This window comes from Lutra lutra, chromosome 7 (assembly GCF_902655055.1).
Source record: "Lutra lutra chromosome 7, mLutLut1.2, whole genome shotgun sequence".
NCBI lineage: Eukaryota > Metazoa > Chordata > Mammalia > Carnivora > Mustelidae > Lutra > Lutra lutra.
In genome coordinates, this window is record NC_062284.1 from 108,361,699 (window position 1) to 108,374,273 (window position 12,575).

Genomic DNA, 12,575 nt, shown 5'->3' on the forward strand with positions numbered 1-12,575 from the left:
GTCTATGCTAATAGGCTACCAGATACTAGGAGAAGCAGTATAGGATAGGGGAAAGAATGCTGCTTGACATTAAGGAAATCCAAGTTCTATCTGGTTCCTCAGGAATAACTGACCTTAGTCAGTTTGCTTAACTATCCTCGTCTGAGTGCTTACCTGTATGAGTGTATTTGCCAAAATGAAAATGTCTTTTTTGATGCAAAGATTTCTGTTCCTGGTAATCTCAAGGGGTGTCCTGTATACTGACTCATTGACTGGTTAGCTTTTATGGAGTTATACCTGCTGTGGGCCAGTCACTCTCTAAGTGCTTTAGATACATTATCTCATCTAATTCACACCACAAACCTAGGTGGGAAGTACTGTCATTAAACCCACTGAGCTGATGCAGAACTAAGATTTAGGCTCAGGAGGTTGAGGCTGACCACGTTCTCATGGAGGTAAACAAGCGATCAGGATGTTGAAGGCCAGCTTAATTCTAATGTTTTGCATTTCAACCACGACACTATAATGCCTGGGCATGCTTTCTCTTAAAAGAACCCCAAATACTTTAACATTGAACCAGTTTTTGGTATTGCCTTTCTTCTCTTATACAAAGAGAATTCCACACCACTGGATGGAGAGTCCCAGGATATCTGAGTTGCCTTATTTTTGTTTAACAAAAGCTTTTGTTTTGAGGCCAACTTTTGTTTAGCATGCCTATTTCTCTAGCTAAAGGAAAAATAACTTCACTTGTCTGTCTATATTCAGTTTTTGCATTTATTTCTTTTAATTCATGACTATATATCTTACCGTAATAGGGCCGGGATTTTTAATTGGCGTTTCCTTACATAAGTTTATACTACTGAGTATTGTTGCCTATTACTCTGCCCATGGGGCAGCTTTTATTTAAAAGGAATCAAATTAAATTGCTTCATAAAATTACAGCATATATTCAGAAAAAAATTCACTGTGCCTGGACTTCATTTTTCATTAAAAACTGTATTCAGCAGATTTCCTGTTTTCAAAAATTATGAGTTGGTACCCCCTAGTGGAAGATACAAAGCAATTTCAGTTAACTACTACTAAAAGCACTGGAGGTACAAAAGACAGGAAGGAATTCTCTGCTCCTTGCTGTGCTGTTTTGGATTATCCTGTCACTACCTTATTGAGAAACAGTGGAGGTCAGTCGTGTGCAGAGCTGCAGGGGGCAGTATGGAAGAAAAATGGGAATGAGATAGGTGACAATAGGTCTTCAGCAGCATTGGCTTTAGGTATGGGATGGCCATGTTGAAAGGCGGTGGATAAATCAGCCAGGATGTGATTGGACTTGAGTTGTGTGGTTGGTGTTTGTTTGTAGGGTGTGTGCTTGGTCAGTTGGCAGGAGGAAGACGGAAAATTGAGGAGGACAAGCTGAGTGACAGGATTGAGATGGAGGGGGAAGGAAGAGCTCTGGAAATGGAAGAGTTAAATCAGCATTGGAACTGAAGTATCCAGTATGAAAGATGGGATGGGGTATATTCCAGGATGAGGACTGGGGGAGGGAGGCGACATCAAAGCAGAGAAGTTTCTGTGGAACCAGCAAATCTGTTGAGCTGGTTATGGGCCACCCTTCTCTGCTATCCCCCTGTCCCTGAGGGAATTAAACTCACTGGTTTGGGGATGGCCTCCCTGAGGACTATGGCCTCACTGAGGACTATGATACACATACTGGCTTTCGCTTACACATGGCGACAGTATCTGTTTTAAACTTTAGGAGTCCTTCACTTAGGTATCAGGACAAAATAGCTAAGCACTTAAAAATTTTCAAAAAGTTACCAGATTGTGAAATGAAATAAAGTAGATGTCTGTTGCCATGAGAGGGCAAAGCCATATGTCCTAATGTCAATACACTGCAAAGGGAGGGCTGACCTCTTTGGAAAACTGGAGGTGCCCAAGAAAGATGTGCTTAGATGCTCTTCTCTGCTGGATAGCATCAATAAACTGAACAAACATACTTTGAATTCTGTTATCCAGATCACTGATTTAAATGTTTAAATACCTTGCCCCAACACCCCTTGAACCTGTAGTTGTCATGTGTGCTGATCAATATTGACTTGTTAATATTCAATCGGGAGAGGGTATATCTTTGGAGGGTTGCAGGCACCCCTGGCCTTTCTCTTGGAATAGTAATCTGAACTTGTGGCTGTGTTTAAAATTTTAGTTTTCTTTCTGTAGGAAAAAGTACCATGAGGATGGCTTGCATTGCATCAAATTCTAAACCAAAGTTTGGGACTCTACGGGGACCAGGATCCTAGATGATACCTTACCCAGTGTTTCCCAAACTGGCCATGTAGCAAAATCATTAAGGGGGAGGGCAGTGTTTAAAAATACACATTCCTAATCTCACAAAACAAACTGAGGGTTGCAGGGGGTGGGGGTAGGGAGAGGGTGGTGGGGTTATAGACATTGGGGAGGGTATGTGTTATGGTGAGTGCTGTGAACTGTGTAAACCTGGCGATTCACAGACCTGTACCCCTGGGGCTAATAATACGTTGTATGTTTATTAAAAAAATTTTTAAATTACTAAAAAAAAAATATTCCATCTGCCTTTTGCCACTATGTCACAATCTCCAGGGGCTGGTGCCCAGGAAGCTTACCCAGAGCAATCTAATCATCGCCCATCGCTGGGAGCCACCAACCTACTCCAGCCTCAGAATCCATCTGGGGAATTCTCTTTGATCTTAGTAAGAATTTCTGCAATGCAAGGAACGGAAACCCAAGCTAGCTTTAGTAAAGGGGCGGCTATTGTTCAGAGATGAGGAATCTCACACAAGGAAGGAACTGAAGGAAATCGATTTGGCTCTCCCATGAGTAGAAAGTCATTAGGCAGCTCCCTTCTCTCTGTTTGTCCTGCTTGTCATGGCTTCTCTCTGCATTTTGGCAGGCCACCCTCTTCAGCAAGGCTCTTAGTTTTGGTCCTCCCAGTCTTGGGCTTTGCATGGCTTTGGGTTGCCACAGCTCTGACTCAGGTACTGGTGCTGGATCACCTTACAGCCCTTGCTCACTCCACCATACATGTTCTTCAGTTCAGGAGAGACTCCTGGCTGGGTCAGGGGTGTGGCCTTGGTTCAATCTATTGTGACGGGTGGGGAGAGGTCCCATGGCACACAAATGGTTGCCTATATCCACCTCCTCAGTAAAAGTGGAAGGGACTCTTCCAAAGGAGGGGAAGTACAGTCTGGCTAAGCACTCAAGGGGGGGGTCCACTAAATGTTACAGCTCTTTTAGAATTTGTCTAGTAGGTTTTCCAGTCTTCACCAGAAGACTCCCCCATGGAAAACAAAACAAACAAACAAACAAACAAACAAAAAGTCCACTATATATTTGTAACGTCCCAGGGAGGGAATCATTTGGGCTCAGCTTGAACACTTCCTGAAACAAGGAACTCACCATTCTCTGAGGTCCGTTCTTTTTCCAGTTCTAAGTACTCAACAGCTTCTTTGGTAATGACCATCATATATTCTAAGTTCATTCTCTGCAATAATACAGAATAAACTTATTCCTTGGTCTCTAAGAATATGAAGATGGCTATTGTGTTCATCTCAAGATTTTTATTTCCATACCGTATACGCTTAGTTCCTTGTCATGGTCCTCTCTGGATCTAGACGCTCATCATGCTGGGTTCCTTCCTTTGCACAGGGCTTGAGTTAATGGTTGTTCTCATTAAAGGATTTGCTGACTTAAAAATCGTAGTTTTTCTTAAAGGATTGAGAGTGGCTTTAAAATACTCAATAGAACAACCTTCCAAATACTTCAAACCAAAAGTATGAGGGCAAAAGGGATACATTTTGTAAAATAAGCAGGCGCTGGAGGAGAAATTGGTTCATGAAGCCCATGAGAGCCTGTGGCTTGCTCAGGGTGGGCTGCAGGAGTGCTTCTTCAGCTTTCTAGTGGCCAGCCTAAAGGAAGAGTGAGGAATCACTGCATTCGTGAGAGAAAAAACAAGCCACTGGCCCAGAAGAATTTAAATGATTTCTGGTGCAAAGAACAGGAAACATTTTCTCCTCGGGGTTCTCCGAGAGAAGATGTCATAAAACCAGGTAAACAATATCTTTAACAATATCCTTGAAGTAAATATTGTAGTCATTTCCTAGGACTCTTTCTGACAATATCTGCCAAAAGGAGACATAATGGTGTTTGGTGAAAGCACAATTCAGTGAAGCCTCTGGAGTGAGGCTCTATGATCCAGACTGGGTGCCACTCTGTGGATCTTTGCCCCAGTGTCTGTGGATGGGTGTTAGAGGATCTAGCAATGGTTTTCAAGCTGTGCTCTGAGGGTCCCATCAGAGGTGGGACTTCAAGCTTCCGATCCCTCCCCTATATCCCATTCTCTGACTAGGATTCTAGAAAAACATGAAGAATGAGTCTAGGGCTAAAAAGGAAATTTAAAAACCACTGATATAAAAGAATGGGTCACTGCTATCCCTCAGATAATCTATCATAGATAATGCTCATTTCCCAAAGTTTTCAATAGTCAAGGAGCAGTGGTGATTTCCAAGATTAAACACCCTGATAAGTTCCTAAGGCACAGAACCTCTATGTTACCAGCTGAACTCAGAGCCATATGTTTTAATAATCAAGCAAGCTAGGGAGTGTTTGACAACTTCTTATTAAATCTGAGGTGCCTAACAAGGACATATGGTGGACAGAAGGCCATGCTCCTTCACTTGGAGGTGGGCTTGGAAAGGACCGTCTGTTAGTGCTCAGATTCTCCTTAGGAACTAATTTGGTGTTTGCTCTAACAAGATGATACAGTACAACCTCAATGATTTCAGCCTGAAAAATAGTTAAATCTGCTACTGCCCCTTGGAACAATTTGTTACTTAAACTATAACCCCTGGAGGATTTTACTAATTGCCAAGCACATTTTGATATGGCCTTAAGAAAAACATACTGGCAACAGGTCTTTGGGAAGGACGACGATATACGACCGTGAAGCTGGGCAGCTGGGGATGCCCAGCTCGCTCAGGGCGGAAGGTCGCCCCTTCACAGAAGCTGGGCAGCCGGGAACGCCCGGCCCGCCCAGGGCGGAATGCCGCCTGCTTCAGGGAAGCGGAGCACCCAGAACGCCCGGTCAGCTCAGGGTGGAACGAAATACCGCCTGCTTCCCTTTTCCGTGTGCTCCTTTCTCTTCCCAGAAGCACCCGTTGTTTTTCAGATGAGTCCTTTGAATGTGCTTGGTTAACTATAAACTTTGTCCTCCTCCTTGCTTGTCCGCAAGACAGGTTGACTAACGTTTGACTTTCATCGGTCCTTCTATTGGCTATTGTTTCTATCCAATAAAAGTGAGACTGTGGAGTTGCTCGGGGTAGTAGTCTTTTCGACTGTTGTCCCCTGCTCCCAGTCTCTTGCAGCTGACTTGTTTGTGCCTAATTCTTCTCCTGTTCGCCGACTGGAAGCGGCAAAATCTCATAACCACATATTCATTTTATCCATAAGCAAATCACAGTAACTCACTCATAGAACCATCTTGCTTTTTATACGGAAAAGTGTATACATAAGTTTAAAAATGTAGTATATATAAAACTATATAAAAGATGATGATTTTGGATTCAGAACATCTAGTTTTTCTTTGTGATAATAACAGTATCAGCTCTGTATTAAGGCCATTCTGGTTTTGATACTAAGGAAAACCTGGCATTGATGTGCCAGAGAAAGCCCACTTCTCTATTCCTTGTAATTGGAAAAGGTGCCATTTCTGATCCATCAAGGGACTGTAATTCCTGACCTTGAAACATGGTGGCATGAAGTGCAGGTTCCTCATAAGCCTTGTGACTGAGGGTGGCAATGGGCCTTGACAATCAATACCGAGCACGAGGATCTTGGTTTATAACTGATTTCAGTCCTCAAAGATTATGGACAGATCAATAAAAGCTACAAACACTCTTAGGTTTTTCTTATCAGATTGTACCACAAGGTTGACAAAGACTTTAATAATGATCAGTGGTGGAATAGCTATGCCTACAGCTAGCTCACTTTGTGTAGAGCACTGGCCCAAGAGTCCTAGAACTTTACAATTTATCAAGCAGGAAGGTGACATGCATGTTAGATAGACCACCTAGTAAATTAGGAGTAAGTAAATGATTGCCCTGAGGAAAAGTGTAATAGACTAAACTCTGGGCCAATCGATAAGGAGAAATTTCCAACAAAATACAACCAACAAAGGCTCTTCCCCATCTATTCACAAAATCATGTAATAACTCAATGTATTTTAAGTTCTGTGGGTATCATGTATATATATGAGGATCCCTGTGTTTTACAATGGCAGGTGATCAGTGAAAGTCAGAAATTGCAAAATTAATTATATGTAAACTAATCTTTATTACTCTCCCAAGATGACAATATGCATCTGTTGGGGCAAACCCCAAAATGCCTGATTGACCACAGCTACACGGATTGATAGAACTCTACCTTCTCAGAGGGCCTGTCAGCTACTGCCCAAAGCGGATGTATCTGGCTACCTGCAGACCCTTTTTACCTAATTTCAGATGACCAGGGCAGGTACAGCACCCCAGAGTCCAAGAGCCTGTCTGGGGAGCAAGGATGACACCAACAAAGACCAGCCTTGTGAAGAGCAGGTCCCAACTCTTCCTTCCAGAAGCAGCAGCACCCAGTGTGCCCTCCCTGTAGGTTCACACAACCTGCCTCAGGTTATCTTTACGTTCACTTTGGGACATGAGGCCTCATCCCAACATCAAAATGGCAGAATTACCTCTGTCCAGTTTGTACAAACACATGTCACTTGCCTAGAAGACCAAATCACTTGGTTCCCAAAACAGCTGAAGATAAACCTTTTTTTAGTGAATAAATTAAGTGAGATGGGAGCTCTCTATTAGAAGGGATCTGTGGATGATCAGCCTTCTCCAAGAATTTTGTTTAGCTCCATTTTTTAAAAATGTGCTCCATGATAGACACTGGTCCCAGTATCTGACTGGTCTACAAATTTAGAGTAGTTAGCTTCTGTTAGCAAAGTTTTGAAAAGTTAGCATCCAAGGAAGCAGCCAGTATCTGAATGTCAGGACTTCTCCCAAGAAAATCTTACCAGGGAAATTGCCACAGAACTTGCCTATTAACAGAGTGGATAGCCAAGCTCTTCTGAAGTAACGATATATTTATATTGAGTTTTGCATTTTACATCTTCCTAGGTGGCCATTTACAGTTCTCCTCACTTGTGCTGTGCCATTAATCTTGCTATGCTTTGTTTGTTGATGCCTGATTGAGGTGGACAGGTCAGTCCACCTTCACTTTGCCTTCACTCCCTTCTCGGAGTCAGCGCCCTCCCCACTCCCAGAAATATGGGACTTGGACAGAGACACTAGACAGGTAGTGTTTGAAGTTTTATACCTGTTATTAAGTTTTATGTCAATTTAGGGTCATAATTTCCAGTAAGATGACTTACGTTAATTCTTTTTTTAAAATTTAAATTCATTTAGCCAGCATATAGTAAGTACATCATTAGTTTCAGATGTATAGTTCAGTAATTCTTGAGTTGCATATAGTACCCAGGGCTCATCCCCTCATGTTCCCTCCTTAGTGCCCATCACTCACTTACCCCATTCCCCACCCCACCCCCTGCCCACCTCCCCTCCAGCAATTCTCAGTTTGTTTCCTGTAGTTAAGAGTCTCTTATGTTTTGTTTCCTCTCTGATTATTTCCCATTCAGTTTTCCCTCCCTTCCTTATGATCCTCTGTGCTGTTTCTTATTCCACATGTGAGTGAAATCATATAATTGTCTTTCTCTGATGGACTTGCTTTGCTCCACATAATACCTTCTAGTTCCTTCCATGTCAGTGTAAATAGCAAATATTCATCCTTTCTGATAGCTGAGTAATATCCATTGCATATGTATGTATGTATATACATACACATACATACATACCACACCACATGTTCTTTAATCCATTCATCTGTCAGTGGGCATCTTGGCTCCTTCCACAGTTTGGCTACTGTAGACAATGCTGCTATAAATAGTGGGGTGCATGTACCCCTTCAGATCATTATATTTGTATCTTTGGGGTAAACACCTAGTAGTGCAATTGTTGGGTCATAGGGTAGCTCTGTTTTTAACTTCTTGAGGAACCTACATACTGTTTTCCAGAGTGGCTATACCAGATTGCTCTCCCACCAACAGTGTAAGAGTGTTCCCCTTTCTTTACATCCATGCCAACATTTGTTATTTCCTGATTTGTCAATTTTAGCCATTCTGACTGATGTGAGGGGGTATCTCATTGTGGTTTTGATTTGTTTTTCCCTGATGCAGAGTGATGTTGAGCATTTGTTCATGTGTCTGTTGGCCATTGGATGTCTTCTTTGGAGAAATGTCTGTTCATGTCTTCTGCCCATTTCTTGACTGGATTATTTGTTCCTTGGGTATTGAGTTTGATAAGATCTTGGGTACTATCCCTTTATCTGATATGTCATTTGCAAATATCTTCTCCCATTCTGTAGATTGTAAATTTTTAGTTTTGCTGTTTCCTTTGCCATAGAAAAGCTTTTTATCTCAATGAAGTCCTAATAGTTCATTTTTGCTTTTGTTTCCCTTGCCTTTGGAAACATGTCTTACAAGAAATTGCTACAGCCAAGGTTGAAGAGGTTGCTGCCTGTGTTCCCCTCTAGGATTTTGATGGATCCCTATCTCACATTTAGGTCTTTCATTCTGAGTTTATTTTTGTGTATGGTGTAACAAAATGGTCCAGTTTCATTCTTCTGCATGTGGCTGTCCAATTTTCCCAACACTATTTGTTAAAGAGACTCCTTTTTCTTTTTTTTTTTAAATATTTTATTTATTTATTTGACAGAGAGATCACAAGCAGGCAGAGAGGCAGGCAGAGAGAGAGGAGGAAGCAGGCTCCCTGCTGAGCAGAGAGCCCGATGCGGGGCTCGATCCCAGGACCCTGAGATCATGACCTGAGCCGAAGGCAGCGGCTTAACCCACTGAGCCACCCAGGCGCCCCGAGACTCCTTTTTCAATTGGATATTCTTTCCTGCTTTGTTGAAGATTGTTGACCATAGAGTTGTGCATCTATTTCTGGGTTCTCTATTCTGTTGCATTTATCTATGTGCCTGTTTTTGTGCCAGTACCATACTGTCTTGATGATTATAGCTTTGTAATATAGCTTGAAGTCTGGCATTGTGATGCCACAAGCTTTGGTTTTCTTTTTCAACATTCCTCTGGCGATTCAGGGTCTTTTCTGGTTCCATACAAATTTTGGGATTGTTTTTCCCAGCTCTGTGAAAAATATTGATGGTGGGATGCCTGGGTGGCTCAGTTGGTTAAGTGTCTGCCTTTGGCTCAGCTCCTGACCCCAGGGTCCTGGAATTGAGTCCCACATCAGGTTCCTTGATTGGCCAGGAGCCCGCTTCTCCCTCTGCTGACTGCTCCCCCTACTTGTGCTCTCTCTCTCTTTCTGACAAATAACTAAGTAAAAATCTTAAAAAAAAAAAAAAGTAAAATGTTGATGATATTTTGATAGAGATTGCATTGAATGTGTAGATTGCTCTGGGTAGCATAGACATTTTAAGAATATTCTTCGAGAGGTGTTGACAGTATTATCTCTTTTTCCGTCTTCCAAGCTGTGTCATGAGCTGTTTCTTTTGCAGGGGTCTGCCCTACCCTGTTAAAGCAGGATCCTTCCCTTTTCCTACATAACCACCTTCATATGTTGGATTCCTTCCTTTTCCCCTGGTTGGAGAAGGGGGCCAAGAAGGGGAAGAGGGACTAGCCTCCAGAAAGACCCTCCCCATCCCCACCCTTTCTTAGCAAACACCCAGCTCTGCTGTATATATACAGAAAGGTTTGTACTGCCACCTAAATCTTTTGAATCATTCTTCCAGAGAGGGGACAAGGAGACCCTCCCATCTTTGGCAACATCTCATTTTTTCCTTTTGCTATTCCCTCCCCTGCCCTTGGCTTCATCCTGTCCTACACTTCAAATTTCTATTTTGTGTTGAACTTGCTTTTTTTCATATTGAAAAGATAACATTGCCCCAAGAGCCAAAAATAAATGACAACTGAAAAAAAAAAAAAAAGAATATTCTTCGAATCCATGAGCATGGGATGTTTTTCCATTTCTTTCTGTCTTCCTCAATTTCTTTCATAAATGTTCTCTAAGTTTTATTTACCTCTTTGGTTAGGTTTATTCCTAGGTATCTTATGGTTTTTGGTGCAATTGTAAATAGGATTGATTCCTTAATTTCTCATTTTTTTCCCTGTCTCATTGTTAGTGGATAGAAATGCAACTGATTTCTGTGCTTTGATTTTATATCCTACCTTGTTATCGAATTCCTGTATGAATTCTAGCAATTTTGGGGTGGAGTCTTTTTGGTTTTCCACATAAAGTATCATCCCATCTGTGAAGAGTGAGAGTTTGACTTCTTTGCCAATTTGAATGCCTTTTATTTCTTTTTGTTTTCTGGTTGCTGAGGATAGGACTTCCAGTACTATGTTGAGCAACAGTGGTGAGAGTGAACATCCCTGTTGTGTTCCTGACCTTAGGGGAAAAGCTGTTTTTTTCCATTGAGAATGACATTTGCTGTGGGCTTTTCATAAATGGCTTTTATAGTATTGAGGTACATTCCCTCTATCCCTACTCTGTGGAGCTCTTTAATCAAGACAGGATGCTCTATTTTGTCAACTGCTTTTTCTGCATCTATTGAGAGGATCATATGGTTATTGTCCCTTCTTTTATTAATGTATTCTATCACACTGATTGGTTGATGTTGAACCACCTTGCAGCCCAGGAATAAATCCCACTTGAGCGTGGTGAATAATCCTTTTAATGTACTGTTGGATCCTACTGGCAGGTATTTTGGTGAGAATTTTGGCATCCATGTTCATCAGGGATACTGGTCTGTAATTCTCCTTTTTGGTGGGGTCTTGGTCTGGTTTTGAAATCAAGGTAATGTTGGCCTCATAGAATGAATTTGGAGGTTTCCTTCCATTTCCATTTTTTGAAACAGCTTCAGAAGAAGAGGTATTAGTTCTTCTTTAAATGTTTGGTAGAATTCCCCTAGGAAGCCATCTGGCCCTGGACTTTTTTGTGTTGGAAGAGTTTTGATTACTGCTTCAATTTCCTTGCTGGTTATGGGTCTGTTTAGGTTTTCTATTCCTGTGTCAGTTTTGATAATTTATAAGTTTCTAGGAATGCATTCCTTTCTTCCAGGAATGGAAGATAAATTATGCCTAATTTATTGGCATATAGTTGCTCATAATATGTTCTTAAAATTATTTATATTTCCTTGATGTTGGATGTGATCTCTTCTCTTTCATTCATGATTTTATTAATTTGGGTCCTTTCTCTTTTCTTTTTGATAAGTCTGGCTAGGAACCAGTTTATTGGTCTTATTAATTCTTTCAAAGAACCAACTTCTAGTTCGTTGATCTGTTCTCCTGTTCTTTTGGTTTCTATTTCATTGATTTCTACTCTAATCTTTATTATTTCTCATCTCCTTCTTGGTTTAGACTTTATTTGTTGTTCTTCCTCCAGCTCCTTTAGGTGTAAGGTTAGCTTGTGTATTTGAAACTTTTCTAGTTTCTTGAGAAAGGCTTGTATTACTATATACTTCCCTCTTAGGATCACCTTTGATGCACCCCAAAGGTTTGAAACAGTTGTGTTTTTACTTTCATTTGTTTTCATGAATTTTAAAATTCTTTAATTTCCTGGTTGACCCTTTCATTCTTTAGTAGGATGCTCTTCAACTTCCAAGTATTTGAATTCCTTCCAAATTTTGTCTTATGATTGAGTTCAAGTTTCAAAGAATTGTAGTCTGAAAATATGCAGGGAATAGTCCCAAACTTTTGGCACCAGTTGAGACCTGATTTGCGACCCAGTATGTGATCCATTCTGGAGAATGTTCCATGTGCACGTAGGAAGAATGTGTATTCTGTTGCTTTAGGATGGAATGCTCTGTATATATCTGTGAAGTCCATCAGGTCCAGGATGTCATTCAAAGCCCTTGTTTTCCTGTTGATCTTCCAATTAGATGATCTGTCCATTACCGTAAGTGGGGCATTGAACTCCCCACATTATTATCAGTGTGTTTCTTTAATTTTGTTATTAATTGGTTTATATATTGGCTGCTCCAAGTTAGGAGCATAAATTTTTATAATTGTTTGATCTTCTTGTTGGATAGACCCTTTAAGCATGATATAGTGTCCCTCTACATCCCTTACTACAGTCTTTGATTTAAAGTCTAATTTGTTTTCTGTAAGGATATCTACCCTAGTTTTCTTTTGATGTCCATTAGCAAGATAAATTATTCTCCACTCCCTCATTTTCAATCTGGAGGTGACTTTGTGTCTAAAATAAGTCTCTTGTGGACAGCATATGGATGGGTCTTCCTTTTTAATCCAATCTGATACCCTACATCTTTTGACTAGAATATTTAGCCCATTTACATTCAGAGTAACTATTGAAAGATATGAATTTAGTGCTGTTGTATTACCTTAAAGTCACTGTTTCTGTATATTATCTCTGTTCCTTTCTGTTCTGTTACTTTTGAGCTGTCTCTTTGCTTACAGGATACCCTTTAATATTTCTTGCAGGGCTGGTTTAGTGATC

At 41.0% G+C, this 12,575-nt stretch overlaps 1 non-coding gene across 1 annotated transcript; it reads left to right on the top strand.

The window, feature by feature from the left end:
- The first annotated feature begins 3,223 nt into the window (after positions 1 to 3,223).
- On the top strand, positions 3,224 to 3,285 carry LOC125105822 (U7 small nuclear RNA). Its single transcript, XR_007129073.1, has one exon. It is a non-coding gene; the product is annotated as a U7 small nuclear RNA (small nuclear RNA).
- The last annotated feature ends 9,290 nt before the right edge of the window (positions 3,286 to 12,575 follow it).